This window comes from Pseudophryne corroboree, chromosome 2 (assembly GCF_028390025.1).
Source record: "Pseudophryne corroboree isolate aPseCor3 chromosome 2, aPseCor3.hap2, whole genome shotgun sequence".
Classification (NCBI taxonomy): Eukaryota; Metazoa; Chordata; class Amphibia; order Anura; family Myobatrachidae; genus Pseudophryne; species Pseudophryne corroboree.
This window is the reverse complement of record NC_086445.1, coordinates 50805715-50830673: the sequence shown is the minus strand read 5'-3', so window position 1 is coordinate 50830673 and position 24959 is coordinate 50805715. Positions and strand designations below refer to the sequence as shown.

Sequence of the window (24959 nt, the reverse complement as noted above, 5' to 3'; positions counted from 1 at the left end):
CGTTTGGAAGGCAGGAAATCTCAGGTCTCACCAGAGCTAAGCGGAAGACTACTGTCTCCCACTGTGGCACTCTCACACCGTGACTTAGGTCATCAACGCTTAACACAAATATGGATCAATTGTCATTATATAAAAGAATAAAATTATAAAATCATATGTTTGCTCCTGGACCCATCACTCTCTTGTTCCACCGGTGCACCTGTTCCACCTTTCATCAGTTACTGTCAATTTTATACAAAAAAAAACCATGCAACATGATTACTCAATTGTCATTACACCCCCAGATCTAGAAAGGAGCATAATTTAGGGGTGCGGGTCAGTCATGGGGTCACAGCACTACACTCTCTCAGATCCACCCATCGGGGCGATATTTCTGTGTACTGATCTTTGCCCATTGAAGGATGGAGCTGTCACTAGTATTTACAGTCAGTAAATATTCTGCCAGTTAGTAACCCTGGCACGTCTGCTGTCAAAAATAACATGCAGCTGCCAATCCCAGTTCTACTGTAAAACACTTCCTTGCGGCAGGGATGTAGCTGTTTCTCTCCAAGATGTTCTGCAGCAGCTGTATAATGGCCCTCATTCCGAGTTGATCGGTCGCAAGGCGAATTTAGCAGAGTTACACACGCTAAGCCTACGCCTACTGGGAGTGTATCTTAGCTTCTTAAAATTGCGACCGATGTAATCTCAATATTGCGATTACAAACTACTTTGCAGTTTCTGAGTAACTTCAACCTTACTCTGCCTGTGCGATCAGTTCAGTGCTTGTCGTTCCTGGTTTGACGTCACAAACACACCCAGCGTTCGCTCAGTCACTCCCCCGTTTCTCCAGCCACTCCTGCGTTTTTTCCGGAAACGGTAGCGTTTTCAACCACACGCCCATAAAACGCCGTGTTTCCGCCCAGTAACACCCATTTCCTGTCAATCACATTACGATCGCCGGAGCGATGAAAAAGCCGTGAGTAAAAATACTATCTTCATTGTTAAATTACTTGGCGCAGTCGCAGTGCGAATATTGCGCATGCGTACTAAGCGGATTTTCATTGCGATGCGATGAAAAATACCGAGCGAACGACTCGGAATGAGGGCCAATGTCACAGCATCAGTGTTGGGGCAGCACAGAGCATGGCACACACATCCACCCCCTGCCAGCTATAAATAGGCTGGGAATGGGAATAGACTGGGAGGCTGCACCCTCTGCTAGCCAGGCTCAGGCTCCGGTGTCAGACCCCTTACACACAGGCAGAGAAAAGGAGAGATTTCATATCCCCAGCAGCAGCCTGAGTGAGGCACCTCCTTCTGTGGGATGGACACAGCTGCAGCATTGTACATTACCCTCTGCAATTGCTGCCCATGCACCATTCACTTAGGGCTCTCCAGCCTGCAGAGGTCAGGGGATTGCACAGCAGAGGACCCCCAGCTCCAGTGCTCAGGTCAGGAACATATTGTACATGTATGTGATTTGTGACATGTATGATGGCAGTACACTGCACCCCTGTTCTATCTTGCTTAGGAACTTGTGTTGTTTTTCCTGCTTCCATGTCTCATGGTTAACCCCTGAGTTGCTGCTACACTATTAACCCACCCTGAACCTCAAGGGGCTGCATTTTGCATGGAGCAGTAAATGGTTTATTCATTGTGTGACAGAGATTTCCAGTTGCTGCGCCCCCACCTGGCCATGCTCTGTCAGCACAGCCACTGGTGTTACAGGGTAGAGTGCCTGCTCTGTAAGAGGATACTTTGTTTCTGGTTTGGTTGCTCTGTGCTTAACTCCTCATTGGGAGAGTGGCTTTTATATAGTTTAAGATGTATTTGCATTTTACAGTATACATTGTGTTTCTGAGTGCACACACCAAAACCTGCTCCTACTGTAAGCCTGGTTACATAGTGTTCCTGAGTGCCCACACCAAAACCTGCTCCTACTGTAAGCATGGTTACATAGTAATTCTGAGTGCTTACACCAAAACCTGCTCCTACTGTAAGCATGGTTACATAGTGTTCCTGAGTGCCCACACCAAAACCTGCTCCTACTGTGGGCGTAGTGACATAGTGTTTCTGAGCGCCCACACCAAAACCTGCTCCTACTGTAAGCATGGTTACATAGTAATTCTGAGTGCTCACACCAAAACCTGCTCCTACTGTGGGCGTAGTGACATAGTGTTTCTGAGTGCTCACACCAAAACCTGCTCCTACTGTAAGCATGGTTACATAGTAATTCTGAGTGCTCACACCAAAACCTGCTCCTACTGTAAGCATGGTTACATAGTGTTTCTGAGTGCTCACACCAAAACCTGCTCCTACTGTATGCGTGGTTACATAGTGTTTGTGTTTCTGAGTGCTCACACCAAAACCTGCTCCTACTGTATGCGTGGTTACATAGTGTTTGTGTTTCTGAGTGCTCACACCAAAACCTGCTCCTACTGTAAGCATGGTTACATAGTGTTTCTGAGTGTCCACACCAAAACCTGCTCCTACTGTAAGCCTTGTTACATTGTGTTTCTGAGTGTCCACACCAAAACCTGCTCCAACTGTAAGCCTGGTTCCATTGTGTTTCTGAGTGCCCACACCAAAACCTGCTCCTACTGTAAGCATGGTTAGATAGTATTCCTGAGTGCCCACACCAAAACCCGCTCCTACTGTAAGCCTGGTTACATAGTGTTTCTGAGTGCTCACACCAAAACCTGCTCCTACTGTAAGCCTGGTTACATAGTGTTTCTGAGTGTCCACACCAAAACCTGCTCCTACTGTAAGCCTGGTTACATAGTATTCCTGAGTGCCCACACCAAAACCTGCTCCTACTGTAAGCCTGGTTACATAGTATTCCTGAGTGCCCACACCAAAACCTGCTCCTACTGTAAGCCTGGTTACATAGTATTCCTGAGTGCCCACACCAAAACCTGCTCCTACTGTAAGCCTGGATACATAGTATTCCTGAGTGCCCACACCAAAACCTGCTCCTACTGTAAGCCTGGATACATAGTATTCCTGAGTGCCCGCACCAGAATCTGCTCCTACTGTAAGCCTGGATACATAGTATTCCTGAGTGCCCACACCAAAACCTGCTCCTACTGTAAGCCTGGTTACATAGTATTCCTGAGTGCCCACACCAAAACCCGCTTCTACTGTAAGCCTGGTTACATAGTATTCCTGAGTGCCCACACCAAAACCCGCTCCTACTGTAAGCCTGGTTACATAGTATTCCTGAGTGCCCACACCAAAACCCGCTCCTACTGTAAGCCTGGTTACATTGTATTCCTGAGTGCCCACACCAGAATCTGCTCCTACTGTAAGCCTGGTTACATAGTATTCCTGAGTGCCCACACCAAAACCTGCTCCTACTGTAAGCATGGTTACATAGTATTCCTGAGTGCCCACACCAGAATCTGCTCCTACTGTAAGCCTGGATACATAGTATTCCTGAGTGCCCGCACCAGAATCTGCTCCTACTGTAAGCCTGGTTACATAGTATTCCTGAGTGCCCACACCAAAACCTGCTCCTACTGTAAGCATGGTTACATAGTATTCCTGAGTGCCCACACCAAAACCTGCTCCTACTGTAAGCATGGTTACATAGTATTCCTGAGTGCCCGCACCAGAATCTGCTCCTACTGTAAGCCTGGTTACATAGTATTCCTGAGTGCCCACACCAAAACCCGCTCCTACTGTAAGCCTGGTTACATAGTATTCCTGAGTGCCCGCACCAGAATCTGCTCCTACTGTAAGCCTGGTTACATAGTATTCCTGAGTGCCCACACCAAAACCTGCTCCCACTGTAAGCCTGGTTACATAGTATTCCTGAGTGCCCACACCAAAACCTGCTCCTACTGTAAGCCTGGTTACATAGTATTCCTGAGTGCCCACACCAAAACCCGCTCCTACTGTAAGCCTGGTTACATAGTATTCCTGAGTGCCCACACCAAAACCTGCTCCTACTGTAAGCCTGGATACATAGTATTCCTGAGTGCCCACACCAAAACCTGCTCCTACTGTAAGCCTGGTTACATAGTATTCCTGAGTGCCCACACCAGAATCTGCTCCTACTGTAAGCCTGGTTACATAGTATTCCTGAGTGCCCACACCAAAACCTGCTCCTACTGTAAGCCTGGTTACATAGTATTCCTGAGTGCCCACACCAAAACCTGCTCCTACTGTAAGCCTGGTTACATAGTATTCCTGAGTGCCCACACCAAAACCTGCTCCTACTGTAAGCCTGGTTACATAGTATTCCTGAGTGCCCACACCAAAACCTGCTCCTACTGTAAGCCTAGTTACATAGTATTCCTGAGTGCCCGCACCAGAATCTGCTCCTACTGTAAGCCTGGTTACATAGTATTCCTGAGTGCCCACACCAAAACCTGCTCCTACTGTAAGCCTGGTTACATAGTATTCCTGAGTGCCCACACCAAAACCTGCTCCTACTGTAAGCCTGGTTACATAGTATTCCTGAGTGCCCACACCAGAATCTGCTCCTACTGTAAGCCTGGTTACATAGTATTCCTGAGTGCCCACACCAAAACCTGCTCCTACTGTAAGCCTGGTTACATAGTATTCCTGAGTGCCCACACCAAAACCTGCTCCTACTGTAAGCCTGGTTACATAGTATTCCTGAGTGCCCACACCAAAACCCGCTCCTACTGTAAGCCTGGTTACATAGTATTCCTGAGTGCCCACACCAAAACCTGCTCCTACTGTAAGCCTGGTTACATAGTATTCCTGAGTGCCCACGCCAAAACCCGCTCCTACTGTAAGCCTGGTTACATAGTATTCCTGAGTGCCCGAACCAAAACCTGCTCCTACTGTAAGCCTGGATACATAGTATTCCTGAGTGCCCGCACCAGAATCTGCTCCTATTGTAAGCCTGGTTACATAGTATTCCTGAGTGCCCACACCAAAACCTGCTCCTACTGTAAGCCTGGTTACATAGTATTCCTGAGTGCCCACACCAAAACCTGCTCCTACTGTAAGCCTGGTTACATAGTATTCCTGAGTGCCCACACCAAAACCTGCTCCTATTGTAAGCCTGGTTACATAATATTCCTGAGTGCCCACACCAAAACCTGCTCCTACTGTAAGCCTGGATACATAGTATTCCTGAGTGCCCACACCAAAACCTGCTCCTACTGTAAGCCTGGATACATAGTATTCCTGAGTGCCCACACCAGAATCTGCTCCTACTGTAAGCCTGGTTACATAGTATTCCTGAGTGCCCACACCAAAACCTGCTCATACTGTAAGCCTGGTTACATAGTATTCCTGAGTGCCCACACCAAAACCTGCTCCTACTGTAAGCCTGGTTACATAGTATTCCTGAGTGCCCGCACCAAAACCCGCTCCTACTGTAAGCCTGGTTACATAGTATTCCTGAGTGCCCACACCAAAACCTGCTCCTACTGTAAGCCTGGTTACATAGTATTCCTGAGTGCCCACACCAAAACCTGCTCCTACTGTAAGCCTGGTTACATAGTATTCCTGAGTGCCCACACCAAAACCTGCTCCTACTGTAAGCCTGGTTACATAGTATTCCTGAGTGCCCACACCAAAACCCGCTCCTACTGTAAGCCTGGTTACATAGTATTCCTGAGTGCCCGCACCAGAATCTGCTCCTACTGTAAGCCAGGTTACATAGTATTCCTGAGTGCCCACACCAGAATCTGCTCCTACTGTAAGCCTGGTTACATAGTATTCCTGAGTGCCCACACCAAAACCCGCTCCTACTGTAAGCCTGGTTACATAGTATTCCTGAGTGCCCACACCAGAATCTGCTCCTACTGTAAGCCTGGTTACATAGTATTCCTGAGTGCCCACACCAAAACCTGCTCCTACTGTAAGCCTGGTTACATAGTATTCCTGAGTGCCCACACCAAAACCTGCTCCTACTGTAAGCCTGGTTACATAGTATTCCTGAGTGCCCGCACCAAAACCCGCTCCTACTGTAAGCCTGGTTACATAGTATTCCTGAGTGCCCACACCAAAACCTGCTCCTACTGTAAGCCTGGTTACATAGTATTCCTGAGTGCCCACACCAAAACCCGCTCCTACTGTAAGCCTGGTTACATAGTATTCCTGAGTGCCCACACCAAAACCTGCTCCTACTGTAAGCCTGGTTACATAGTATTCCTGAGTGCCCACACCAAAACCCGCTCCTACTGTAAGCCTGGTTACATAGTATTCCTGAGTGCCCGCACCAGAATCTGCTCCTACTGTAAGCCAGGTTACATAGTATTCCTGAGTGCCCGCACCAGAATCTGCTCCTACTGTAAGCCTGGTTACATAGTATTCCTGAGTGCCCACACCAAAACCCGCTCCTACTGTAAGCCTGGTTACATAGTATTCCTGAGTGCCCGCACCAGGACCTGCTCCTACTGTAAGCCTGGTTACATAGTATTCCTGAGTGCCCACACCAAAACCCGCTCCTACTGTAAGCCTGGTTACATAGTATTCCTGAGTGCCCACACCAGGACCTGCTCCTACTGTAAGCCTGGTTACATAGTATTCCTGAGTGCCCACACCAAAACCTGCTCCTACTGTAAGCCTGGATACGTAGTATTCCTGAGTGCCCGCACCAGAATCTGCTCCTACTGTAAGCCTGGATACATAGTATTCCTGAGTGCGCACACCAAAACCCGCTCCTACTGTAAGCCTGGATACATAGTATTCCTGAGTGCCCACACCAAAACCTGCTCCTACTGTAAGCCTGGTTGCCTAGTATTCCCCACTTATTGCCATCATGCGTTTCTCAGGCCCTATAGTGGAGATGCACCGCGTAAGTTTGCAGTGTCACATCACTATCCAACCACTGTTTTATTAAATTACATTTTCTGTTTGGCTTCTGAAATAGCTTAGTATTTTATTTACATTTACAACTTTCATTATTACTTCTCTCCCTTTATTAAAGTTGTTTTTTTTAATATTGGATAAAGCACGTGGAGAAATGCGTAGTGACAGTGATAACTGTAAAATGCGTCCCACTAACATCATTGTTAGAGATTCCATCTCTGTTTACATTTGCTGCATTAAAAAAATCGACTTTGTCTGGCCGTGCAGCCCTGAAAAACACAAAATAAAAACCAGGCGTCTCCTTTCCTCATGTCACTACTCTATCTCTGCAAACTGAAGTGTCACTTAAGTCTCCTCCACAAAACTAAGCACTTCAACACGTGGAGAGTGAGTATGCTTTCTAGTAAAGATTATGGCCCTGATTCAGGGAAGCAGCTGTGTAGGGAAGCAGCTGTTCAGTACAGTACGGCTCATATGCTAATGCACAGAGGAGGTGTCTGGTGTAAATAGACGTCTTCTGTCTGCTTCAGTGATCTGCCGTTGTGTCTCAAGATGAACCATCGGATCGCACTGCATGACCATCAGTCATCTGAGTAACCTTCATCTCAGATCCACAGACAAGGTCAGAAATTCTGCGTCCCCTGACTGTGTATAATGAGTACGTCCTCTGCATCCCCTGACTGTGTATAATGAGTACCTCCTCTGCGTCCCCTGACTGTGTATAATGAGTACCTCCTCTGCGTCCCCTGACTGTGTATAATGAGTACGTCCTCTGCGTCCCGACTGTGTATAATGAGTACGTCCTCTGCGTCCCCTGACTGTGTATAATGAGTACGTCCTCTGCGTCCCCTGACTGTGTATAATGAGCACGTCCTCTGCGTCTCCTGTGTATAATGAGTACGTCCTCTGCGTCTCCTGACTGTGTATAATGAGCACGTCCTCTGTGTATAATGAGTACGTCCTCTGCATCCCCTGACTATGTATAATGAGTACGTCCTCTGCGTCCCCTGACTGTGTATAATGAGTACGTCCTCAGCGTCCTCTGACTGTGTATAATGAGTACGTCCTCTGCATCCCCTGACTGTGTATAATGAGTACGTCCTCTGCGTCCCCTGACTGTGTATAATGAGTACGTCCTCTACGTCCCCTGACTGTGTATAATGAGTACGTCCTCTGCATCCCCTGACTATGTATAATGAGTACGTCCTCTGCGTCTCCTGACTGTGTATAATGAGTACGTCCTCTGCGTCCCCTGACTGTGTATAATGAGTACGTCCTCTGCATCCCCTGACTATGTATAATGAGTACGTCCTCTGCGTCTCCTGACTGTGTATAATGAGTACGTCCTCTGCGTCTCCTGACTGTGTATAATGAGTACGTCCTCTGCGTCCCCTGACTGTGTATAATGAGTACGTCCTCTGCATCCCCTGACTATGTATAATGAGTACGTCCTCTGCATCCCCTGACTGTGTATAATGAGTACATCCTCTGCGTCCCCTGACTGTGTATAATGAGTACGTCCTCTACATCCCCTGACTGTGTATAATGAGTACGTCCTCTGCGTCTCCTGTGTATAATGAGTACGTCCTCTGAGTCCTCTGACTGTGTATAATGAGTACATCCTCTGCGTCCCCTGACTGTGTATAATGAGTACGTCCTCTGCGTCCCCTGACTGTGTATAATGAGCACGTCCTCTGCGTCTCCTGTGTATAATGAGTACGTCCTCTGCATCCCCTGACTATGTATAATGAGTACGTCCTCTGCGTCCCCTGACTGTGTATAATGAGTACGTCCTCTACGTCCCCTGACTGTGTATAATGAGTACGTCCTCTGCGTCCCCTGACTGTGTATAATGAGTACGTCCTCTGCATCCCCTGACTATGTATAATGAGTACGTCCTCTGCGTCTCCTGACTGTGTATAATGAGTACGTCCTCTGCGTCTCCTGACTGTGTATAATGAGTACGTCCTCTGCGTCTCCTGACTGTGTATAATGAGTACGTCCTCTGCGTCCCCTGACTGTGTATAATGAGTACGTCCTCTGCATCTCCTGACTGTGTATAATGAGTACGTCCTCTGCGTCCCCTGACTGTGTATAATGAGTACGTCCTCTGCATCCCCTGACTGTGTATAATGAGTACGTCCTCTGCGTCCCCTGACTGTGTATAATGAGTATGTCCTCTGCGTCCTCTGACTGTGTATAATGAGTACATCCTCTGCATCCCCTGACTGTGTATAATGAGTACGTCCTCTGCATCCACTGACTGTGTATAATGAGTACGTCCTCTGCGTCCCCTTACTGTGTATAATGAGTACGTCCTCTGCGTCCCCTGACTGTGTATAATGAGTATGTCCTCTGCGTCTCCTGTGTATAATGAGTACATCCTCTGCATCCCCTGACTGTGTATAATGATTTCGACCTCTGCGTCCCCTGACTGTGTATAATGAGTACGTCCTCTGCATCCCCTGACTGTGTATAATGATTTCGACATCTGCGTCCCCTGACTGTGTATAATGAGTACGTCCTCTGCGTCCCCTGACTGTGTATAATGAGTAGGTCCTCTACGTCTCCTGACTGTGTATAATGAGTACGTCCTCTGAGTCCCCTGACTGTGTATAATGAGTACGCCTCTACGTCCCCTGACTGTGTATAATGAGTATGTCCTCTGCGTCCCCTGACTGTGTATAATGAGTATGTCCTCTGCGTCCCCTGACTGTGTATAATGAGTACGTCCTCTGCGTCCCCTGACTGTGTATAATGAGTACGTCCTCTGCGTCCCCTGACTGTGTATAATGAGTACGTCCTCTGCGTCCCCTGACTGTGTATAATGAGTACGTCCTCTGAGTCCCCTGACTGTGTATAGTGAGTACGTCCTCTGAGTCCCCTGTGTTTAATGAGTACGTCCTCTGAGTCCCCTGACTGTGTATAATGAGTACGTCCTCTGCGTCTCCTGACTGTGTATAATGAGTACGTCCTCTGAGTCCCCTGACTGTGTATAATGAGTACGTCCTCTACGTCCCCTGACTGTGTATAATGAGTACGTCCTCTACGTCCCCTGACTGTGTATAATGAGTATGTCCTCTGCGTCCCCTGACTGTGTATAATGAGTATGTCCTCTGCGTCCCCTGACTGTGTATAATGAGTACGTCCTCTGCGTCCCCTGACTGTGTATAATGAGTACGTCCTCTGAGTCCCCTGACTGTGTATAGTGAGTACGTCCTCTGAGTCCCCTGTGTATAATGAGTACGTCCTCTGAGTCCCCTGACTGTGCATAATGAGTACGTCCTCTGAGTCCCCTGACTGTGTATAATGAGTACGTCCTCTGCGTCCCCTGACGGTGTATAATGAGTACGTCCTCTGAGTCCTCTGACTGTGTATAATGAGTATGTCCTCTGCGTCTCCTGTGTATAATGAGTACGTCCTCTGCGTCCCCTGTCTGTGTATAATGAGTACGTCCTCTGAGTCCCCTGACTGTGTATAATGAGTATGTCCTCTGCGTCCCCTGACTGTGTATAATGAGTACGTCCTCTGAGTCCCCTGACTGTGTATAATGAGTATGTCCTCTGCGTCTACTGACTGTGTATAATGAGTACGTCCTCTGCGTCCCCTGACTGTGTATAATGAGTACGTCCTCTGCGTCCCCTGACTGTGTATAATGAGTACGTCCTCTGCGTCCTCTGACTGTGTACAATGAGTACGTCCTCTGAGTCCCCTGACTGTGTATAATGAGTACGTCCTCTGAGTCCCCTGACTGTGTATAATGAGTACGTCCTCTGAGTCCCCTGTGTATAATGAGTACGTCCTCTGCGTCCCCTGACTGTGTATAATGAGTACGTCTTCTGCGTCCCCTGACTGTGTATAATGAGTACGTTCTCTGCGTCCTCTGACTGTGTACAATGAGTACGTCCTCCGCGTCTCCTGACTGTGTATAATGAATACGTCCTCTGCATCCCCTCACTATGTATAATGAGTACGTCCTCTGCGTCCCCTGACTGTGCACATTGAGTATGTCCTCTGCTTCCCCTGACTGTGTATAATGAGTACGTCCTCTGAGTCCCCTGTGTATAATGAGTACGTCCTCTGAATCCCCTGTGTATAATGAGTACGTCCTCTGAGTCCCCTGTGTATAATGAGTACGTCCTCTGAGTCCCCTGACTCTGTATAATGAGTACGTCCTCTGCGTCCCCTGACTGTGTATAATGAGTACGTCCTCTGCGTCCCCTGACTGTGTATAATAAGTACGTCCTCTGCGTCCCCTGACTGTGTATAATGAGTACGTCCTCTGCCTGTCCTGACTGTGTATAATGAGTAGGTCCTCTGCGTCCCCTGACTGTGTATAATGAGTACGTCCTCTGCGTCCCCTGACTGTGTATAATGAGTATGTCCTCTGCGTCTACTGACTGTGTATAATGAGTACGTCCTCTGCGTCCCCTGACTGTGTATAATGAGTACGTCCTCTGCGTCCCCTAACTGTGTATAATGAGTACGTCCTCTGCGTCCCGACTGTGTATAATGAGCACGTCCTCTGCGTCCCCTGACTGTGTATAATGAGTACGTCCTCTGAGTCCCCTGTGTATAATGAGTACGTCCTTTGCGTCTCCTAACTTTGTATAATGAGTACGTCTTCTGCATCCCCTGACTGTGTATAATGAGTACGTCCTCAGCGTCCCCTGACTGTGTATAATGAGTACGTCCTCTGCGTCTCCTGACTGTGTATAATGAGTACGTCCTCTGCGTCTCCTGACTGTGTATAATGAGTACGTCCTCTGAGTCCCCTGTGTATAATGAGTACGTCCTTTGCGTCTCCTGACTGTGTATAATGAGTACGTCCTTTGCGTCTCCTAACTTTGTATAATGAGTACGTCTTCTGCATCCCCTGACTGTGTATAATGAGTACGTTCTCAGCGTCCCCTGACTGTGTATAATGAGTACGTCCTCTGTGTCCCCTGTGTATAATGAGTACGTCCTTTGCGTCTCCTGACTGTGTATAATGAGTACGTCCTCTGAGTCCCCTGTGTATAATGAGTACGTCCTTTGCGTCTCCTGACTGTGTATAATGAGTACGTCCTCAGCGTCCCCTGACTGTGTATAATGAGTACGTCCTCTGAGTCCCCTGTGTATAATGAGTACGTCCTTTGCGTCTCCTGACTGTGTATAATGAGTACGTCCTTTGCGTCTCCTAACTTTGTATAATGAGTACGTCTTCTGCATCCCCTGACTGTGTATAATGAGTACGTCCTCTGCGTCCCCTGACTGTGTATAATGAGTACGTCCTCTGCGTCCCCTGACTGTGTATAATGAGTACGTCCTCTACGTCCCCTGACTGTGTATAATGAGTACGTCCTCTGCATCCCCTGACTATGTATAATGAGTACGTCCTCTGCGTCTCCTGACTGTGTATAATGAGTACGTCCTCTGCGTCTCCTGACTGTGTATAATGAGTACGTCCTCTGCGTCTCCTGACTGTGTATAATGAGTACGTCCTCTGCGTCCCCTGACTGTGTATAATGAGTACGTCCTCTGCATCCCCTGACTATGTATAATGAGTACGTCCTCTGCATCCCCTGACTATGTATAATGAGTACGTCCTCTGCGTCTCCTGACTGTGTATAATGAGTACGTCCTCTGCGTCTCCTGACTGTGTATAATGAGTACGTCCTCTGCGTCTCCTGAGTGTGTATAATGAGTACGTCCTCTGCGTCCCCTGACTGTGTATAATGAGTACTTCCTCTGCATCTCCTGACTGTGTATAATAAGTACGTCCTCTGCATCCCCTGACTGTGTATAATGAGTACATCCTCTGCGTCCCCTGACTGTGTATAATGAGTACGTCCTCTACATCCCCTGACTGTGTATAATGAGTACGTCCTCTGCGTCTCCTGTGTATAATGAGTACGTCCTCTGCGTCCCCTGACTGTGTATAATGAGCACGTCCTCTGCGTCTCCTGTGTATAATGAGTACGTCCTCTGCATCCCCTGACTATGTATAATGAGTACGTCCTCTGCGTCCCCTGACTGTGTATAATGAGTACGTCCTCTACGTCCCCTGACTGTGTATAATGAGTACGTCCTCTGCGTCCCCTGACTGTGTATAATGAGTACGTCCTCTGCATCCCCTGACTGTGTATAATGAGTAAGTCCTCTGCGTCTCCTGACTGTGTATAATGAGTACGTCCTCTGCGTCTCCTGACTGTGTATAATGAGTACGTCATCTGCGTCCCCTGACTGTGTATAATGAGTACGTCCTCTGCTTCTCCTGACTGTGTATAATGAGTACGTCCTCTGCGTCCCCTGACTGTGTATAATGAGTACGTCCTCTGCATCCCCTGACTGTGTATAATGAGTACGTCCTCTGCGTCCCCTGACTGTGTATAATGAGTATGTCCTCTGCGTCCTCTGACTGTGTATAATGAGTACATCCTCTGCATCCCCTGACTGTGTATAATGAGTACGTCCTCTGCGTCCCCTGACTGTGTATAATGAGTACGTCCTCTGCGTCCCCTGACTGTGTATAATGAGTACGTCCTCTGCGTCCCCTGACTGTGTATAATGAGTACGTCCTCTGAGTCCCCTGACTGTGTATAGTGAGTACGTCCTCTGAGTCCCCTGTGTTTAATGAGTACGTCCTCTGAGTCCCCTGACTGTGTGTAATGAGTACGTCCTCTGCGTCTCCTGACTGTGTATAATGAGTACGTCCTCTGAGTCCCCTGACTGTGTATAATGAGTACGTCCTCTACGTCCCCTGACTGTGTATAATGAGTACGTCCTCTACGTCCCCTGACTGTGTATAATGAGTATGTCCTCTGCGTCCCCTGACTGTGTATAATGAGTATGTCCTCTGCGTCCCCTGACTGTGTATAATGAGTACGTCCTCTGCGTCCCCTGACTGTGTATAATGAGTACGTCCTCTGAGTCCCCTGACTGTGTATAGTGAGTACGTCCTCTGAGTCCCCTGTGTATAATGAGTACGTCCTCTGAGTCCCCTGACTGTGTATAATGAGTACGTCCTCTGAGTCCCCTGACTGTGTATAATGAGTACGTCCTCTGCGTCCCCTGACGGTGTATAATGAGTACGTCCTCTGAGTCCTCTGACTGTGTATAATGAGTATGTCCTCTGCGTCTCCTGTGTATAATGAGTACGTCCTCTGCGTCCCCTGTCTGTGTATAATGAGTACGTCCTCTGAGTCCCCTGACTGTGTATAATGAGTATGTCCTCTGCGTCCCCTGACTGTGTATAATGAGTACGTCCTCTGAGTCCCCTGACTGTGTATAATGAGTATGTCCTCTGCGTCTACTGACTGTGTATAATGAGTACGTCCTCTGCGTCCCCTGACTGTGTATAATGAGTACGTCCTCTGCGTCCCCTGACTGTGTATAATGAGTAGGTCCTCTGCGTCCTCTGACTGTGTACAATGAGTACGTCCTCTGAGTCCCCTGACTGTGTATAATGAGTACGTCCTCCGCGTCTCCTGACTGTGTATAATGAGTACGTCCTCTGCGTCCCCTGACTGTGTATAATGAGTACGTCCTCTGCGTCCCCTGACTGTGTATAATGAGTACGTCCTCTGAGTCCCCTGACTGTGTATAATGAGTACGTCCTCTGAGTCCCCTGTGTATAATGAGTACGTCCTCTGCGTCCCCTGACTGTGTATAATGAGTACGTCTTCTGCGTCCCCTGACTGTGTATAATGAGTACGTTCTCTGCGTCCTCTGACTGTGTACAATGAGTACGTCCTCCGCGTCTCCTGACTGTGTATAATGAATACGTCCTCTGCATCCCCTCACTATGTATAATGAGTACGTCCTCTGCGTCCCCTGACTGTGCACATTGAGTACGTCCTCTGCTTCCCCTGACTGTGTATAATGAGTACGTCCTCTGAGTCCCCTGTGTATAATGAGTACGTCCTCTGAATCCCCTGTGTATAATGAGTACGTCCTCTGAGTCCCCTGTGTATAATGAGTACGTCCTCTGAGTCCCCTGACTCTGTATAATGAGTACGTCCTCTGCGTCCCCTGACTGTGTATAATGAGTACGTCCTCTGCGTCCCCTGACTGTGTATAATAAGTACGTCCTCTGCGTCCCCTGACTGTGTATAATGAGTACGTCCTCTGCCTGTCCTGACTGTGTATAATGAGTAGGTCCTCTGCGTCCCCTGACTGTGTATAATGAGTACGTCCTCTGCGTCCCCTGACTGTGTATAATGAGTATGTCCTCTGCGTCTACTGACTGTGTATAATGAGTACGTCCTCTGCGTCCCCTGACTGTGTATAATGAGTACGTCCTCTGCGTCCCCTAACTGTGTATAATGAGTACGTCCTCTGCGTCCCGACTGTGTATAATGAGCACGTCCTCTGCGTCCCCTGACTGTGTATAATGAGTACGTCCTCTGAGTCCCCTGTGTATAATGAGTACGTCCTTTGCGTCTCCTAACTTTGTATAATGAGTACGTCTTCTGCATCCCCTGACTGTGTATAATGAGTACGTCCTCAGCGTCCCCTGACTGTGTATAATGAGTACGTCCTCTGCGTCTCCTGACTGTGTATAATGAGTACGTCCTCTGCGTCTCCTGACTGTGTATAATGAGTACGTCCTCTGAGTCCCCTGTGTATAATGAGTACGTCCTTTGCGTCTCCTGACTGTGTATAATGAGTACGTCCTTTGCGTCTCCTAACTTTGTATAATGAGTACGTCTTCTGCATCCCCTGACTGTGTATAATGAGTACGTTCTCAGCGTCCCCTGACTGTGTATAATGAGTACGTCCTCTGTGTCCCCTGTGTATAATGAGTACGTCCTTTGCGTCTCCTGACTGTGTATAATGAGTACGTCCTCTGAGTCCCCTGTGTATAATGAGTACGTCCTTTGCGTCTCCTGACTGTGTATAATGAGTACGTCCTCAGCGTCCCCTGACTGTGTATAATGAGTACGTCCTCTGAGTCCCCTGTGTATAATGAGTACGTCCTTTGCGTCTGATGACTGTGTATAATGAGTACGTCCTTTGCGTCTCCTAACTTTGTATAATGAGTACGTCTTCTGCATCCCCTGACTGTGTATAATGAGTACGTCCTCTGCGTCCCCTGACTGTGTATAATGAGTACGTCCTCTGCGTCTCCTGACTGTGTATAATGAGTACGTCCTCTGCGTCCCCTGACTGTGTATAATAAGTACGTCCTCTGCGTCCCCTGACTGTGTATAATGAGTACGTCCTCTGCGTCTCCTGACTGTGTATAATGAGTACGTCCTCTGCGTCCCCTGACTGTGTATAATGAGTACGTCCTCTGCGTCCCCTGACTGTGTATAATGAGTACGTCCTCTGCGTCCCCTGACTGTGTATAATGAGTACGTCCTCTGCGTCCCCTGACTGTGTATAATGAGTACGTCCTCTGCGTCCCCTGACTGTGTATAATGAGTACGTCCTCTGCGTCCCCTGTGTATAATGAGTACGTCCTCTGCGTCTCCTGACTGTGCATAATGAGTACGTCCTCTGCGTCCCCTGACTGTGTATAATGAGTACGTCCTCTGCGTCCCCTGACTGTGTATAATGAGTACGTCCTCTGCGTCCCCTGACTGTGTATAATGAGTACGTCCTCTGCGTCCCCTGACTGTGTATAATGAATACGTCCTCTGCGTCCCCTGACTGTGTATAATGAGTACGTCCTCTACATCCCCTGACTGTGCATAATGAGTACGTCCTCTGCGTCCCCTGACTGTGTATAATGAGTACTTCCTGTGCAACTAAAATCTTCGTCACCGTGGCGACCTGGAGACCGGTATTTGTCGAGCTCTGATATATATTTTTAGTGTAAGGGGAAATTTGTCAAACCTTCAGGAGGGGATCAGTACGTAATCCCGCTGGACGGGATCCCGGCTGTTGAAATAACGAAGCCGGAATCCCGACCACACAAACCCAACAGGGGTGGCGAGCGGAACGCAGCCCCTTGCGGGCTCCTTTCGCTCGCCACGCTGCGGGCACGGTGCCTCGCTACGCTCGGCACACTATTATATTCTCCCTCTATGGGTGTCGTGGACACCCACGGAGGGAGAATATGTCGGGATTGTGGCGGTCGGGATTCCGGCGTCGGTATTTCGACCGCCGGGATCCCATCCAGCGGGATGTTGACCGCATCCCTTCAGGAGAGATAAAGTGGAGAAGTCACCTATAGCAACTAATCCATATTCTGTCAGTTATCTAGCACTGTCTGTAAACTGACAGAAACCGGTTGCTATGGACAACTTACTAACTTTATCTCTCTCCAAGGTTTGATACATCTCACCCCTGTATGACCTTAGCCATTGATTCATAATGATCACACAATTAAAGAAGCAAATTGTGAGAGTTTAAAACCTAATTTACCACAGAAACCCATTGTAAAGCACTTCCGCATGGCAGCCGCAGATACCGGAGCAATGGCACAGAGCCTTGTAATTTCCAGGAGCAGTTCAGATATTACATGTAGATAAAGTGTCTCTAGCCTGGAAGTTTATGTAAATGGCTGAAGTTTGTGAGACAGATGCAGATTTAAGTACAATTAAACGGCTGGATGTGCAGAATACTTGACCTCCTCTCACCAATAAGAGTTTTTTTTCCTTTTATTGCTGTGGAACGTGTTCATTTTCCCCAGGGGAGCATCATGGTGGAAATGGCAGCGACCGCAGTGATGTGAGTGACCCACTTATTGTAATTATTATGGATTTTCTCTGTGCCTAAGCCAGTTCGAAAGACAATTTACTATACTTGATGGAATGAAATGATTGGACGCAACCGTCTGACTAACAGATATAATAGCCTCTGTATACACAGTCGTTCTGATGTACATTATGTCCTGGGAAGACTGTTATGTAGGGGTATTGTATAGAGGATCTATTTAGGTTGACACCAAATGGTCGACATGCAATATGATCAGGTCGACAGGTACAAATGGTCGGCGGATAAAAGGTCATCATGACAATTGCCGACACACAAATGGTCAACAGAAGTTTTTAGTTTTTTTGGTTGGGGGCCAAATCTTGTATGTTTGGTAAAACTTGACCACCATCAGTAAAAACGGGTGGTCTTCAGGTTGACGACTGTTGGGATCCTGGCGCACAGTATACCGGCGCCGGAATCCCGACAGCCGTCATACCGACAGTTTTTCTCCCTCGTGGGGGTCCACGACCCCCCTGGAGGGAGAATAAACAGCGTGGTGCGTGTAGCGCCACCGTGCCCGCAGTGAGCCCGCAAGGGGCTCATTTGCGCTCGCCACGCTGTCGGTATGCCGGCGGTCGGGCTTCCGGTGCCGGTATGCTGGTCGCCGGGAGCCTGGCCGCTGGCATACCATACTACACTCGTAAAAACGTATACCTTCGTGGGCTTATCACCCTTCCGACAAGGTGGCTAACTCCGCTACCACCGTGCTCGCCAGGTTACTATTCCACGTGGATAGTAAATCAAGCAAATCTTGGGAAAACATGTAGTAAACCCAAAATGCCTGTGTCGGCCATTTGTATGTCGACTATTGTCAAGTCGACCTTTTTGTACCTGTCTACCGAATGCATGTCGACCATATGGTGTTGACCTATTGACCGAGACACTGTCTATCTTACAGGGGTAATCCTATTTTATAGATTTGTGGACAGCTGACAAGGAGGCGGCAGGCTGACTTGTGTTCCCTCACTTTAATTACATTTTCTTGTTCTTTGATCACCATGGCAGCATAAAAAATGGGCATTTTAATTAGTGAGATAATTTATTTATGTCTTTTAATACTGGTGGTAAGTGGGAAGTGGTGGATATTGGTGCCACGGTGCTATATGGCAGTCGGGTTAAGTGGTGGGTAAAACGTGACCTCTGTGAGGTAAATATTTGAACTCTGTGAATGCATCTATAGAAGGGAAACTGCTGCTACCCCTAGTGCCTGGCTTTGTAACTAGACAAAACTACAATTTGATTAAAAGTGTGAACTAATTCTCCCCCTGTGCCACTTGCATGGGGCTAATACGGTGGACACAAAGGTTCCATTTGCATCATTAAGCTACGTTCGGCCACTGGTTGTAGACAATGGAAGGAGTTTGTAGCTGTTGATGGACTACCGCTAATAGACTGTGTTGCATCCACATCTGAATCAGCCCCAAATGGGCAATTTTTTTTAATTGAAGTGGAAAAGTTGAGCGTTATTGGTTACTTCAATAGTAACCCCTCAAATACCAGATTTCAGTGATACTGTATCATTTGTACTATATTTTATTATGTACTAGTTTGGTGACAAAGCTTTTGTAGAATTTAAATTTCTGAATGAAACGTGGGATGAACCTTACATTGTCCAGATTTCGACTGGACCCTTCAAATATCCAGTGGCCACGCCCCTGCTGGGTCTGTGGAAGCGAGGGCTGTGGCCACAGTCTATGGGGTTTGCTCGGAGCTATGTATTCCAGTAAAATGTCCATATCTGCTCTAACATTAATAGATAATTAGTGATAAGTATAGTAAAAATAGTTCATCCTGGCCACCGTTACCGTATGTAGTGCCCCCAAGATGGCTGCCTCCTTTGGCACATTCATGGACAGGACGAACAACTCATGTAACAATTTATTCAGTGATTTTATTTTTAGTCATTTTCCATTTGACACTTATATGTCCTACTTCCGTGTATTGCTTACCGCTGTAACTTGCTGTATGTAATTCGCCCAAGATGGCTGCCTGGTTCTCTTTGGGTAGGTTCTGGATGGATCTCAAATTTTGGAAGGATCTCCTTATACAGGCATTGCCTATTACGCTCAGTGTTACCTATGCGGGGTATCCAAGATGACTATGGTGGGTGGGCGGGATACGGCGTGCGGGGCGGAATTGCCCTGTGCTGAAGCGTCCCCCCCCACATGTCAGAGTAAAGGGTTGTAGGTGTGCGACTGCAATTCAATTGCATCGCCAACACCATGTTCTACCTCGCAGCGACTGGGGTGGGATATGTCAGCATTGTCTGCCCCCCCCCCCATGATGTCAATCAAATTGCAGTCGCATCCTATCAGGGTCCGATCGTAAAGTGAAAGTCCGCGCATGCGCTGTGTGGCCGCAGCGCATGCGCAGACGTCGATTTTCGGACATTTGCGATTGATGCTGAATCAGAGCCCTAGTCCTCTGTTTGGGTGGTCTTCAGTTTGCCGGCTGTCAGGATCCCGGCGCACAGTATACCGGCGCCGGAATCCCAACAGCTGGCATACCGACACTTTATCTCCCTCTTGGGGGTCCACGACCCCCCTGGAGGGAGAATAAATAGCGTGGCGCGTGTAGCACGCCACCGTGCCCGCAGCGAGCCCGCAAGGGGCTCATTTGTGCTTGCCACGCTGTCGGTATGCCGTCAGTTGGGATTATTTATTTATTATTTATTAGCAGTTTCTTATATAGCGCAGCATATTCCGTTGCGCTTTACAATTAGAACAACAGTTATAGAACAAAACTGGGCAAAGACAGACAGAGGTAGGAAGGCCCTGCTCGCAAGCTTACAATCTATAGGGAAATAGGCATTGATACACAAGGATAGATGCTACTTGTTACATAATGGTTCCCCAGATTGCTAGGTTCTTAGTGGGTTGTGTGATATGATCACCCAGCAATGTTGGAAGACAAAATGTGAGGTTATGGGGACTGTGCAGAGGGAATGTAACTGGATAGGGAAGCTGTGAAGGTTATGTGTGTGGGTCAGGAATTTGGTAGGCTTGTCTGAAGAGATGAGTTTTCAGGGAACGTTTAAAGGTTTGGAGACTAGTGGAGAGTCTTATTGTGCGTGGGAGGGCATTCCACAGAGTGGGTGAAGCCCGGGTAAAGTCCTGTAATTTTGAGTGGGAACAGGTAATACATCTGTATGAGAGACGCAGATCTTGTGCAGAGCGGAGGGGTCTGGTAGGGAGATATTTTGAGATGAGTGAGGAGATGTATGATGGTGCAGTTTGGGTAATAGCCTTGTATGTAAGTAAAAGTATTTTATATTTGACACGGTAGAATACCGGTAACCAATGGAGGGACTGACAGAGCGGATCAGCAGACGAAGAACGTCTGGCGAGAAAGATTAGCCTCGCAGCTGCATTTAAAATGGATTGAAGTGGTGAGAGCCTATGTTTGGGAAGACCAGTAAGGAGACTATTACAATAATCAATGCGGGAGATAATGAGAGCATGGATCATAGTTTTTGCAGTGTCTTGTGTAAGATAAGGGCGTATTTTGGATATGTTTTTAAGGTGCATGTAACATGATTTAGAGACAGATTGAATGTGTGGAACAAACGACAGTTCAGAGTCAAGGATGACACCTAGGCAGCGAGCTTGTGGGGTAGGGTGGATAGTTGCATTGTCAACAGTTATGGCAATATCAGGTTGGTAACTACCCTTAGCTGGTGGGAAAATAATTAATTCTGTTTTGGAAATCTTGAGTTTGAGATGGCGAGATGACATCCAAGATGAAATGGCAGACAGGCATCCAGTGACACGAGCCAATACAGATGGTGATAAATCTGGGGAGGATAGGTAGATTTGAGTATCATCAGCGTACAAATGATACTGAAATCCGAAAGAGCTGATTAGTTTACCAAGAGATGAGGTATAGATTGAGAAAAGCAGAGGGCCTAAGACTGAGCCTTGCGGTACTCCAACTGATAGAGGTAGAGAAGAGGAGGTAGAATCAGAGAAGTGAACACTGAAAGATCGATTAGATAGGTAGGATGAGAACCAAGTAAGGGCTGTGTCCTGAAGACCTAGGAACTCTAGTGTTTGTATGAGAAGAGAGTGGTCAACAGTGTCAAAAGCAGCAGAGAGATCTAGAAGAATAAGTAGTGTGTAATGGCCTTTTGATCTAGCAGTGACCAGATCATTCACTACTTTGGTCAGTGCCGTCTCCGTGTAGTGTTGGGCACGAAAGCCTGACTGAAGTGGGTCCAGTAAGTTGTGGGAGTTAAGAAAGTGTGTAAGGCGAGTGTAGGCAAGTCTCTCCAGTAGCTTGGAGGGACTGGGTAGCTGAGAAATGGGACGGTAGTTAGAGAGTGTGTTTGGGTCAGAGTTGTGTTTTTTCAGAATGGGAGTAATCACTGCATGTTTAAACAGAGATGGAAAGATGCCAGTAGAGAGAGAGAGATTACAGATTTTAGTTAAGGTTGGGATAAGCACAGGAGACAAACTTTTGCTGACCTGTGAGGGTATAGGATCAAGAGGAGACGTAGTGGAGTAGGAGGATGAAAAGAGTGTTGATACTTCATCTTCACTTGTGGGATCAAATGAAGAGAAAGTTCCAGAGGGTTCAGGTAGGGGATTGAGCAGGTCACTGGCTGAGTTAGAGCATACCATTTTATCTCGGATTTTATCAATCTTATCCTTGAAGTAGGAAGCAAGTTCTTGTGCACTGATAGTAGCTAGTGGGGGAGGTGAGGGAGGGTAAAGAAGTGATTTAAATGTATTAAAAAGTTGTTTGAGGTTGGTGGCATGATAAGAGATGAGAGATTGGAAATATGTTTGTTTGGCAGTGTCCAGGGCCTGACGATAGGAGTGGTAGGTAGTCTTATATGTAAGAAAGTCACTTGGATTCTGAGATTTCCGCCACTGACGTTCTACCTTACGTGACAGTTTTTGTAGGTGTCTTGTTGATTTAGAGTGCCATGGTTGGCATCTAAGCCTACGTGGAGTGTGATGGGTAGCTGGAGCAACTTCATCAAGGGCACTCTCTAGGGTCTGGTGCAGGTGGGATACAGCAGTGTCAGGTGTGGTGAATGTAGAGATTGGTGAGAGACGTTGTTGCAGAGAAGTGGAAAGTTGTTGAAAATTTATATTGTTAGTATTTCTGCGTGTTAGAGGAGGCTTGCTTGGTTTTAGTGTCCTAGAATTTAAAGTAATAGAAGAGATTGTGAAGGTGATCAGGTTGTGATCAGAGAGAGGGAAAGGAGTGTTAATGAGTTGGGAAACTGAGCAGAGCCTGGTGAACACAAGATCAAGGCAGTGGCCCTCCTGGTGAGTAGAGGAGTTGGACCATTGGGTTAGGCCAAGAGAGGAGGTTAGAGAGAGGAGTTTGGATGCATGAACAGATTGTGGACTGTCAAGAGCTATATTGAAATCGCCCATAATGATGGTGGAGATGTCAGAGGATAAGAAGTGTGGGAGCCAGGCAGAAAAATCTTCTAGAAATTGTTGTTTAGGTTGCCCAGGAGGGCGATAGATAGCTGCAACACGCAGAGAGAAGGGGGTGAAAATCCTGATAGAGTGAACTTCAAATGATGTGAATGCGAGTGATGGAACCTGAGGTAGAGCAGTGTATGTGAAAAACTGTGACAGTAAGATTCCAACCCCACCACCTTTACTATTATTAGGCCTAGATGTGTGTGTGAAGTGGAAACCACCGTGTGACAGTGCTACAGGGGAGGCCGTGTCTGATTGTGTGAGCCATGTTTCTGTTATAGCCAGCAGATTTAAAGTTGTGAGATATGAAGAGGTCATGGATGGATGTTAATTTGTTGCAAACAGAGCGTGCATTCAATAAGGCACATTTTAGTGACTTGGAGGGGGATGGGAGACACGTGATATTTATGAGGTTAGATGGATTTCTATGTTGTTTTGAGACAGCTTAGTGTGAGAGGGAAAGGTGGTTGGGGCCTGGATTTGGTGATATGTCACCAGCTAATAAAAGCAGAAGAGTGAGATAAGAGTGACCAGCCGGTATGCTGGTCGCCGGCATACAATACTACACCCCTCTGTTTTATGTTCATGATTTCTGTATTTTCAGTAAAGCTAAACCTCTATATTATGTTCATGATTTATGTAAAGAGCCTGAATCCTTTTGGAGAAAAGCTTTATATAAATAAAATGAATATTATATTAAAATGTGGCAAGGCGCTGAGACAGAGGAAGTGCGGCTGCAGAGATAACAGCTGCAGTTCACGTAGAGATATTAATTGCACCAATAAAACAGTATAAAGTTGTTTCAACTTTATTGGAATATGTTATACATGCAAAACAAATACCAGTGATGTCATCCTTAATGGACCAATAAACACTAACGTTGAAACTTTCAGATCTGAACATGAACTCCTTAAAGTGTAGCGGAAGCTCCTCCCACATCTATAGGCTTCTGGTATAGGTAAAAAAAACTGAGACATTTGATATGATATAAAATGACTGGTCCCATTGTCATTGTGAGTCCATCAGTTTGTGCTGTGCATTTCTGCAAAGCAAGACTGCAAGAGTGTCAGTCTACGGGGGTCATTCCGACCCGTTCGCACGCAGCAGTTCCGGCGCCGCCAGCGACAAATGTGATCGCAGCAGCGATCGCAAGAAGATGGACAGGCGGGAGGCGTTCCGGGTCGGATACTCACCGTTTTTCAGGCGCGGTAAGTCCAACGCAGGCGTGTCGATGCGTTTGGAGGGCGGGACCTTCGTCGCTGGATCCGTCGCACAGGGTAAGTAACTCTTACCCTGGTCTGGTTTTGCAGGAAACTTTTTTAGCATAGCAGGGCTGCACAAGCGATCGCAGCCTTGCTATGCTAAAATACACTCCCCCATAGGCGGGGATTAGTTGATCACACGAGCAGCAAAAAGTTGCTTGGTGCGATCAACTCGGAATGAGGGCCTATGTCTGCTATGTTGGTGATGGAACTTCCTCTTAACATGGAAGCCTTCTGCAGAGGAGTGAGAGAGAATGGTGGGCATATTTAATAAAGTATAAACACAAATAAGATGTTGATGTACCTAAATATCAGCCAATCAGAAGCAGTTTCCCATAATAGCTATAACATGAATGTTAGTGCGTCAGGGGTATTCTTCAGAAGCTCTTTGCTTTGATCACGAATCAATAGAGATTGATTATCTATTTATGGGTGGGGAGAAAATGATTGAAGGTGCTGCATATCTCTGTTAATGTACTGTATATGGCCCATTTATTTCAATGGGCTATAGACCCATTTATGTCAATTGAAAAGTCCATTGAAATGAATAGGCCATAGAAATGAATTGGTCCTATAAATCAATTGCAAAGATGTAGCCCTGGTTAAACTACTTTTGCGAACCCCTAGTGGCTATGGACACTGTGTGATGCCGTAAACATGGATTTCGCGTGACTTTCTATGAATGCACATGAATGGAATAATCAGCATCCAGGGAACTGTGTCACCGCCGTGCCTATCTGTGATCTGCATGTTACAGTTGCAGGTGCCTATATTTTCCCCGAAAGAATAAATG

The 24959-nt window shown here is 47.2% G+C and overlaps 1 protein-coding gene across 1 annotated transcript in view; it reads left to right on the top strand.

Annotated features, from left to right (window-relative positions):
- The first annotated feature begins 1222 nt into the window (after positions 1–1222).
- The window catches only part of GDPD4 (glycerophosphodiester phosphodiesterase domain containing 4), a 71730-nt gene continuing 47993 nt past the window's right edge, over positions 1223–24959 (top strand). The window contains exon 1 of the mRNA XM_063951278.1: positions 1223–1433. The gene's annotated coding sequence lies outside the window, so the exon portion shown is untranslated. The remainder of the gene's footprint in view (positions 1434–24959) is intronic.